Source organism: Anser brachyrhynchus (genome assembly GCF_964034855.1).
Source record: "Anser brachyrhynchus genome assembly, chromosome: W".
Lineage (NCBI taxonomy): Eukaryota > Metazoa > Chordata > Aves > Anseriformes > Anatidae > Anser > Anser brachyrhynchus.
Window position 1 is genome coordinate 593701 of NC_137704.1, and position 8104 is coordinate 601804.

Sequence of the window (8104 nt, forward strand, 5' to 3'; positions counted from 1 at the left end):
TCTGATCATGCCTTTTCCAAGTTGCCAATTGACCAAGGCTTTCTCTGAGGCCTACAATCACTAAAAACAAAATTAATAATTGATTTTCCCTGTCATTATTTTTAACCCTTAGGTTTTCAAATAATTATCAATACAAAGAATAAGATATACACTACTACTATAACAACCCCCCCTTCTGAACAATTCACTATAGGTCTGTCCTTTCTCTCAATCACAAGTCACACTCATTAGTTACCTGTGGAAATAAAAGGTTAGTTTACAATTGCAAGCTCTTATCCCGCTCAGAGTCCACTATGAGATTTTTCTCTTCAATTTCAGCTTCCAACAAGTCTTCTGTAGGAACAGCTTCCCAGGTACTAGGGTCAACGGATGCCTTCACTCGAGTATAGTGAGTCCAACCCTTTTCTGCAGTTCCTATGGCTGTTTCAGTGGTTAGTGGTACTTGGAAGTGTCCTTCCCATTCAGGCCGGAGTTGATCCTTTCCAGGTCCGATTCAGGACCCAATTTCCCACGGGTCCTGAGAGATGACAAAGAAGAGGACAACCCCAGAATACAGTTCTTAAGAAAACTCTTGTTTCGAATTGTGGTATCTCACCCCTTCTGCCCAGATAAGGTAATCCGAACAGCATCTCATACGGTGAAACTCCTATATCATTTCTTGGTGCTGTTTGAACCTGTAGGAGTGCTAAAGGTAAGCATTTTACCCAAGGAAGTTGGGTTTCTAACACTAAATTAGTTAATTGCTTCTTTAATGTCTGGTTCATTCGCTTTACCTTCCCAGAAGAGGAGGGGTGCCAGGGGGGTGTGAAAATCCCAGTCTCTAAGGCCTGCATTAACCCTTGCAGTACTTGTGAAGTGAAATGACTTCCTTGATCTGAATCAATGTTTTCAGCTATGCCATATCTAGGGACTATTTGCTCCAGTGATACCTTAGCCACCGTGTTTGCAGTGGCAGATACAGAGGGGAAAGCTTACACACATCCAGTCACGTGGTCAATTAGGACAAACAAGTACTTAAATCTCCCTGCTTTAGGTAACTCAGTAAAGTCTACCTGTATACTTTGGAAAGGTCGAATCCCTGGCTCCCGTCCCCCTCTAGGTGGGTTACGAATGACCTTTTTATTTGCCTTTTGACATATGGTACATCCTCTGCATATTTGCTTCACTAAAGTGTATATTCCTACACAGACATACTTTCTGAGCTCAACATCACACATTGCTTGCACCTCCCAATGACTCTCTTGATGTAAAACGATTAATATTTGCCTCATTGGTGCTTTATTCAGCATTTCTCTCCCATCAGGGAGTATCCATTTTCACTCAGACTTCGTGGCTCCTGCTTCCTTAAAAAATCTTTCTCTTAAAAATTTTAGTTATTTCTTAGTTTTCAACAATTCCCTGAATCCTCTCTGGATTTATTCTCCGTTTTCCCTCAGACATTAGATGCCTTATATACCTGACTTCTCTTTCTACATATTGTAATTTATTTTTCAATACTCCCAAGCCCTGCTTTCCCAGAAAGTTGAATAGCTTGTTAGTAGCTTCCTTCACAAGTGTTTTCTCCTGTCCTGACTGTGATAAATTAGCGGGTGTTTGTTCATTGTCTTTAAAAGGAATTCAGAGGATCTGCTGAGAAGATAAGGTTTTGCAATTTATGACCTTGTTAAGGGGGAAGACTAAGCAAGTAGATAGTGGGGAGGGGGTGTTGGATAAACATCCTTGGTAAAACAAAGACTCTGTGAAATACTGTTTCCGCTTCACTACCCTCCCCCTTGAACACGAGCACAACGCATGATCATTGAAAGAAAAACAACGACCCCCAACAACGAACTGCGCAGCTTCAGAAGGTCCAACAAGTCCTGACAAACCGAAACTTGGATGCTATAAAACGGCGACACTGAAAAGGGAAAGTTGCGTGCTGTGGTGGAGCGGAGACTCCCCAGCCGCCCAGCGCTGTTTTGCTTGTGCCTGCTTACTTAATTAATAAAATATTTCTGATAGACCAAGAAATTTGTATGGTCTCACTTATAACAAATTTGGTGCCGTGACTCGGATGAAGGCGGATTGACTGGGAATCCCTCTAGGGGAGGCGCCCCGCCGATTCTGGCGGCCCCGGGAACGGGAAATCCCGCTCGAGCCCTTCACCGACGAACCCAAAATTAGGCACAAGCAAATAAAACCGGTAACCCCAAGCAATCTTTGTGCACGAAGACCGAACGAAGACCCACGGGGTGGGTAAGTATAGGCCGGTGATCCGTTCGGTTGGGGTTGGTGATCCCGGAGTGCGTCTGTGTGAGACGTCCAATTGCGGACGAAGTGAGTGCGGACCCCTCAGTAGTGCGGTTCCCACATCCCGCGAGGGACTGGGCCATGACCAGGGGGAAGCGGCTCTGTGTGTGTGTGAAGGCACTCCGGAAGATGGGACAGAAGAAGAGTAAGCCTTCTGGTCCCATGGGTGGGGTAATGCCTAGTGCTAGGTTGCCCCCTATTCCCCCAGATAGTCCACTGGGGTTAATGATTAAGAATTGGAGTGATTCCCCTTTTAGGCGGGGAAAGGATAAAGTAAAAATGATTCATTATTGTGTTGAAGTTTGGGGAGGTAGGCAAATTATTGGCCCATATTCGGGTCGTTTGAAGACTGGGTTTGCCAAGCCTGAAACATTTATGTAAATGCAAAGGAACCTTTTTGTTTAGAGGAGAGCGAATATGCGAGCCTTTGGATTGGCTCAGAGAATCGAGTTAATCTGTACCCTCTGTACCCTTTAAAAGAAAAAGGAGGGGCAAAATTACAAATTGTGGAGCAAGAGATAAAGTACCTGGGTCACCAGTTAAGTAAGGGGACTAAGAAGTTAGACCCAGGCAGAATCAGTGGAATATTGGCTTTAGCATCCCTGCGAACTAAAAAGCAGGTACGGCAACTGTTAGGGTTGACCGGATACTGTAGACAATGGATAGAAGATTATAGTGGAAAGGTTAAATTTTTATATAACAAGCTGAATAAGGATGGATTACTCAAATGGACAAAAGAAGATGAGGAACGACTGAACAAGTTAAAGGAGGAACTAGTACGCCCCCCCCAGTGTTAAGCTTACCAGATTTAAGGAGGCTGTTTTGTTTTTTTTTTTTTTGTGAACAGCACAGAAGGCACAGCATACGGAGTGCTGGCCCAAGAATGGGCAGGGAGTAAAAAAAAAAAAAAAAAAAAAAAAAACACCTGTGGCCTATTTGTCTAAATTATTGGATCCGGTTAGCCGGGGTTGGCCAAACTGTTTGCAGGTAGTGGTAGCTGCTGCCTTGTTAGTGGAAGAAGCACAGAAGATCACTTTTGAGGGGGAAATCAAAGTAATATCTCTACACAATATATGCGGGGTACTGCAACAGAAGGCAGAGAAATGGATCACTGACGCCAGATTATTAAAATATGAAGGAATTTTGATTTCCTCTCCAAAATTAACCTTAGGAACAACCTCCCTACAGAACCCTGCTCATTTTCTTTATGGGGAACCAAATGAGTCCTTAGGACATGATTGCCTCCGAAACATAGAAGAGCAAACGAAATTGAGACCTGATCTAGAGGAGGTGGAATTACCCATCGGTGAACAGATATATGTGGATGGTTCCTCGAGAGTAGTCGAGGGAAAGCAAAAATCAGGATACGCGTTAGTAAACGAGAAAACATTTGAGATAGTGGAATCTGGACCTTTGAGCCCTAGCTGGTCTGCCCAAGCTTGCGAGCTATATGCCATATTGCGGGCCCTAAAATTGTTGAAAAATAAAAGCGGTACAATATATACAGATTCAAAATATGCTTATGGGGTAGTACATACATTTGGTAAAATATGGAAAGAAAGGGGGCTCATCAATTCACAAGGAAAGGGTTTAATACATCAGGAATTGATTACCCAGGTTTTACAAGCTATCAGAGAGCCCAAAGAAATTGCTGTAGTACATATAAAAGGGCATCAAAAAGGCCTCACCCCTCAGGTTAGGGGTAATAATCTAGCAGATCAGGAGGCAAAAAGAGCAGCATTAATGAGTATAAGAATTATAAGAACGAGGGAAGATTGCCCAGACTGTGGGAAATACTTAATACTTACACTTAATATATAATAATTAATATAATAATTAATAATATAATAATATATAATTATGCTTAATATAATACTTAATACTGTGGGAAAGGCTTAAAGGAATTTCCATGTTATGATTGCTGGAGTGAATGGGGAGTTGATGGGATTGAATGCAATTGTTCAGAGGAAGAAAGCCCGCCTTATAAAAACTGCTACAAGTGCGGGCCGACTAACTCCCTGTGGTCGAATGGACCCAGTCCCCTCCCCTTACTCTGTTTCACTAATACAGAAGAAGACAAGATGACACAAATGGGGGTTCAAAAAAAAAAAAAAAAAAAAAAACCGATAAAGGGAAATGGGTACTGCCTGATGGACGGGAAGTGTTACCAAAATCAGTAGCTATGAGGGTGCTACGGAGATTTCATGAACAGACGCACTGGGGTACTCAGGCGTTGGTGGATCAATTTGCCACATATTATATGTGTATAGGGATTTATAATATAGCAAAGAGGATCGTAAATGATTGCATAACTTGTCGGAGGGTAAATGCTCAACACATGAGAAAAAGGGTCCCGGGAGGAGGACGAGAATTGGCACATCGACCTTTTGCAAAGATTCAATTAGATTTTACTGAACTTCCAAAAACGGGGCGATATAGATACTTATTAGTTATTGTAGACCACCTCACAAACTTTGTTGAAGCATTCCCTACGGCAAGGGCCACAGCTCAAACCGTGGTAAAGATATTATTAGAAAGCATCATACCCAGATACGGGGTAATAGAAGCAATTGACTCTGATCGAGGCCCACACTTTGTGTCAAAGGTATCCCGAGACACGATGAAGGCTCTGGGAATTAAATGGGAATATCACACTCCCTGGCATCCTCAGAGTTCGGGAAAGGTAGAACGAATGAATGGTGAAATTAAAAAGCAACTAACAAAGCTTATGATAGAGACAAAAACCTCCTGGGTGAAATGTTTACCGCTTGCACTATTGAATATCCGGACATAGCCCCGAGCCAATGTCAGAATCTCACCTTTTGAAAGGCTGTATGGTATGCCTTATGATTTAGAGATGCCATCTGATCACCCCCAGGTACAGGATATCCAATTAAAACCTTATTTAATACAGCTTATGAACCGACGGAGGGAGTTGCAAGCGAAAGGCTTGGTGGCTAGATATAGCAATCCATAGGATACAACCTGGAGATAGGGTTCTAATTAAGACATGGAAAGAAACGTCTTTAACACCACGGTGGGGAGGCCCCTATGTTGTTTTACTTATCACAGAGACGACTATCCGGACGGCTGAGAAGGGGTGAACGCATGCCAGTCGCGTGAAAGGACCGATCCAGAAAAGCGAATGGGAAGCGGTCGCAGGCCCTGATGACTTAAAGCTCACGTTGAAACGAACTCGATAAGTATGGTCTAACTGTCTATGTATCGTAAAAAAAAAAAGGAGGAAAGGGGACCCTGTTTGATCAGAAAAAGGTCGCAGTTACCTGAGAAACTCCCCTGAAGAACACTGCTGCTGCCAAGAAGAACTTGCACCTTGTAGTTCGCTGCAACCGAACTGACAAGCGAGGCAGAGAGTGAAATGGTGGGGAATTACGTGGCCAGGTAAAGAACTCTGGAAAATGGGCCCTAGCCATTTTTTTTTTGCGATACATAGTAATGGGTACGATTGTTTACACTGTTCCTGGGTCTGCGCACCCTCACAAACCTTTTAAATGGAGCCTGATTAGATGGGAAGATCACCATGTTGTTCAGCAGATAATGATGTTCAAACGAAACCGATCCCCCACAATGCAATTGGGGAAGGGATGTAGGAATAACGTTAACGGAAGTAACTGGGAATGGCAGGTGCGTAGGCACGGTCCCTGGTGAGAAGTTCCATCTATGCAATATTACAGAAAATGTTACACAATTAGACAAAGAAAAATGGTTAATACCAGCAGATAACACCAGATGGGTATGTTCGTCTCTGGGGGTAACTCCATGCTTATCTTTGAAATTGTTCAACTCGTCTCATGATTTCTGTGTACAGGTAGTAATTATACCTAGGATTCTTTACCATTCTGAGGAGTATATGTACATCCAACATGCTATGGCAAAAAAAAAACACTTAAGGAAGAGAGAGCCTATTACGGCTGTCACTTTAGCCACTCTGATGATTCTGGGGGCTGCAGGAGCCGGAACTGAAATTACCTCTCTGGTAAAACAAAGCCAAGAATTTACCTCTCTACGCATTGCTGTAGATGAGGATTTGGCCCGTATCGAGCAATCTATATCAGCTTTAGAGAAATCTGTACGACAAAATCGTAGGGGATTAGATCTGATTTTTCTACAACAAGGAGGATTGTGTGCAGCCCTACGAGAGGAGTGTTGCGTATATGCAGATCATACTGGAGTAGTAAGGGATACAATGACTAAATTGAGAGAAGGGCTAGAAAAACGAAAAATAGAAAATGAAGCCCACCAGAATTGGTATGAATCCTGGTTTAATTACTCACTTTGGCTCACTACACTGCTATCAACTATAGCAGGACCTTTGTTGCTGCTCATATTAACACTAACTTTTGTACCATGTATATTCAATCGAATAATCGCGATTGTAAAAAAAAACCGATTAGAGGCAGCTCACCTTATGCTTGTGCGTGCGAAATATGAATCTCTTGAACAGGAGGAGGATGACGCAGAAACTTTAATATTGAGCAAACAAGTGCTTCAAAAATTCATCAATGAACAAAATATGTTAGAAAAAGAAAAAGGAGGGATTGTGATAAATTAGCGGGTGTTTGTTCATTGTCTTTAAAAGGAATTCAGAGGATCTGCTGAGAAGATAAGGTTTTGCAATTTACGACCTTGTTAAGGGGGAAGACTAAGCAAGTAGATAGTGGGGAGGGGGTGTTGGATAAACATCCTTGGTAAAACAAAGACTCTGTGAAATACTGTTTCCCGCTTCACTACCCTCCCCCTTGAACACGAGCACAACGCATGATCATTGAAAGAAAAACAACGACCCCCAACAACGAACTGCGCAGCTTCAGAAGGTCCAACAAGTCCTGACAAACCGAAACTTGGATGCTATAAAACGGCGACACTGAAAAGGGAAAGTTGCGTGCTGTGGTGGAGCGGAGACTCCCCAGCCGCCCAGCGCTGTTTTGCTTGTGCCTGCTTACTTAATTAATAAAATATTTCTGATAGACCAAGAAATTTGTATGGTCTCACTTATAACACTGACAATAAACGATCATCCACATTTTGTAACAGTAACACCTCCTCGGGAGGTTGGAATTGCTCCAAAATCTGTTCTAGAACTTTGCCCGAATAAATCGGTGGCCCTGTAAACCCCTGAGGTAAAACTGTCCATATGTATTGTTGCTTCCGCCCCCATTTCAGGGTCTTTCCAGTCAGAGGTGAATATATCTTTGCTCTCAGGGCCTGAGAGCACTCCATTAATAATACTGTTATTCCAGCCTAACAATTTACTATTTGAATACCCAATTTCATCATCAAATCCCTTCCCAACAAGTTAGTCCCTGCCTTGGGTACATACAATAATTGCCCAGAGATCATTTTATCCCCTAGTCTCAGCTTGGTATCCCCCAAAAGTGGCACTGTTATCCCAGCCCCTTCTACCCCCATCACTTTTTAGGGTTTCATTAGTTAATTTAATCCCTGATACTTTATAGGCCAGTAATGACCTAGCTGCCCCTGTGTATTGTGTTTGATGGCAATGTTAGTGTTGGGGAGAATCGAATGGATGTTCTATTAATGTTTCTCAGGTGATGGATCATACGGTATAATTAAATATTATTAAATGTACTTACATTATCAAGTAATCTATGTATACTGGAAACCTAGGGAGTACACTGAACATTTAAAGGAATCGTTGAAGGGGAACCCTGGGAGGGAATAGGTACAACCTGACCTTGGATAAGGGCCTGGAGATGATGAAATGAGTTGAAGCAGAACCAAGGAGCGGAGGGAGCATGCGTTGAGTGAGAAAGGTGAAAGAGTTCAGCGGAGA

At 42.7% G+C, this 8104-nt stretch overlaps 1 long non-coding RNA gene across 1 annotated transcript; it reads left to right on the forward strand.

Annotated features, from left to right (window-relative positions):
* Positions 1–652: 652 nt before the first annotated feature.
* LOC308184676 lies at positions 653–7287 on the forward strand. Its single transcript, XR_013942799.1, has 2 exons — positions 653–2235; positions 6890–7287. It is a non-coding gene; the product is annotated as an uncharacterized lncRNA (long non-coding RNA).
* Positions 7288–8104: the final 817 nt, after the last annotated feature.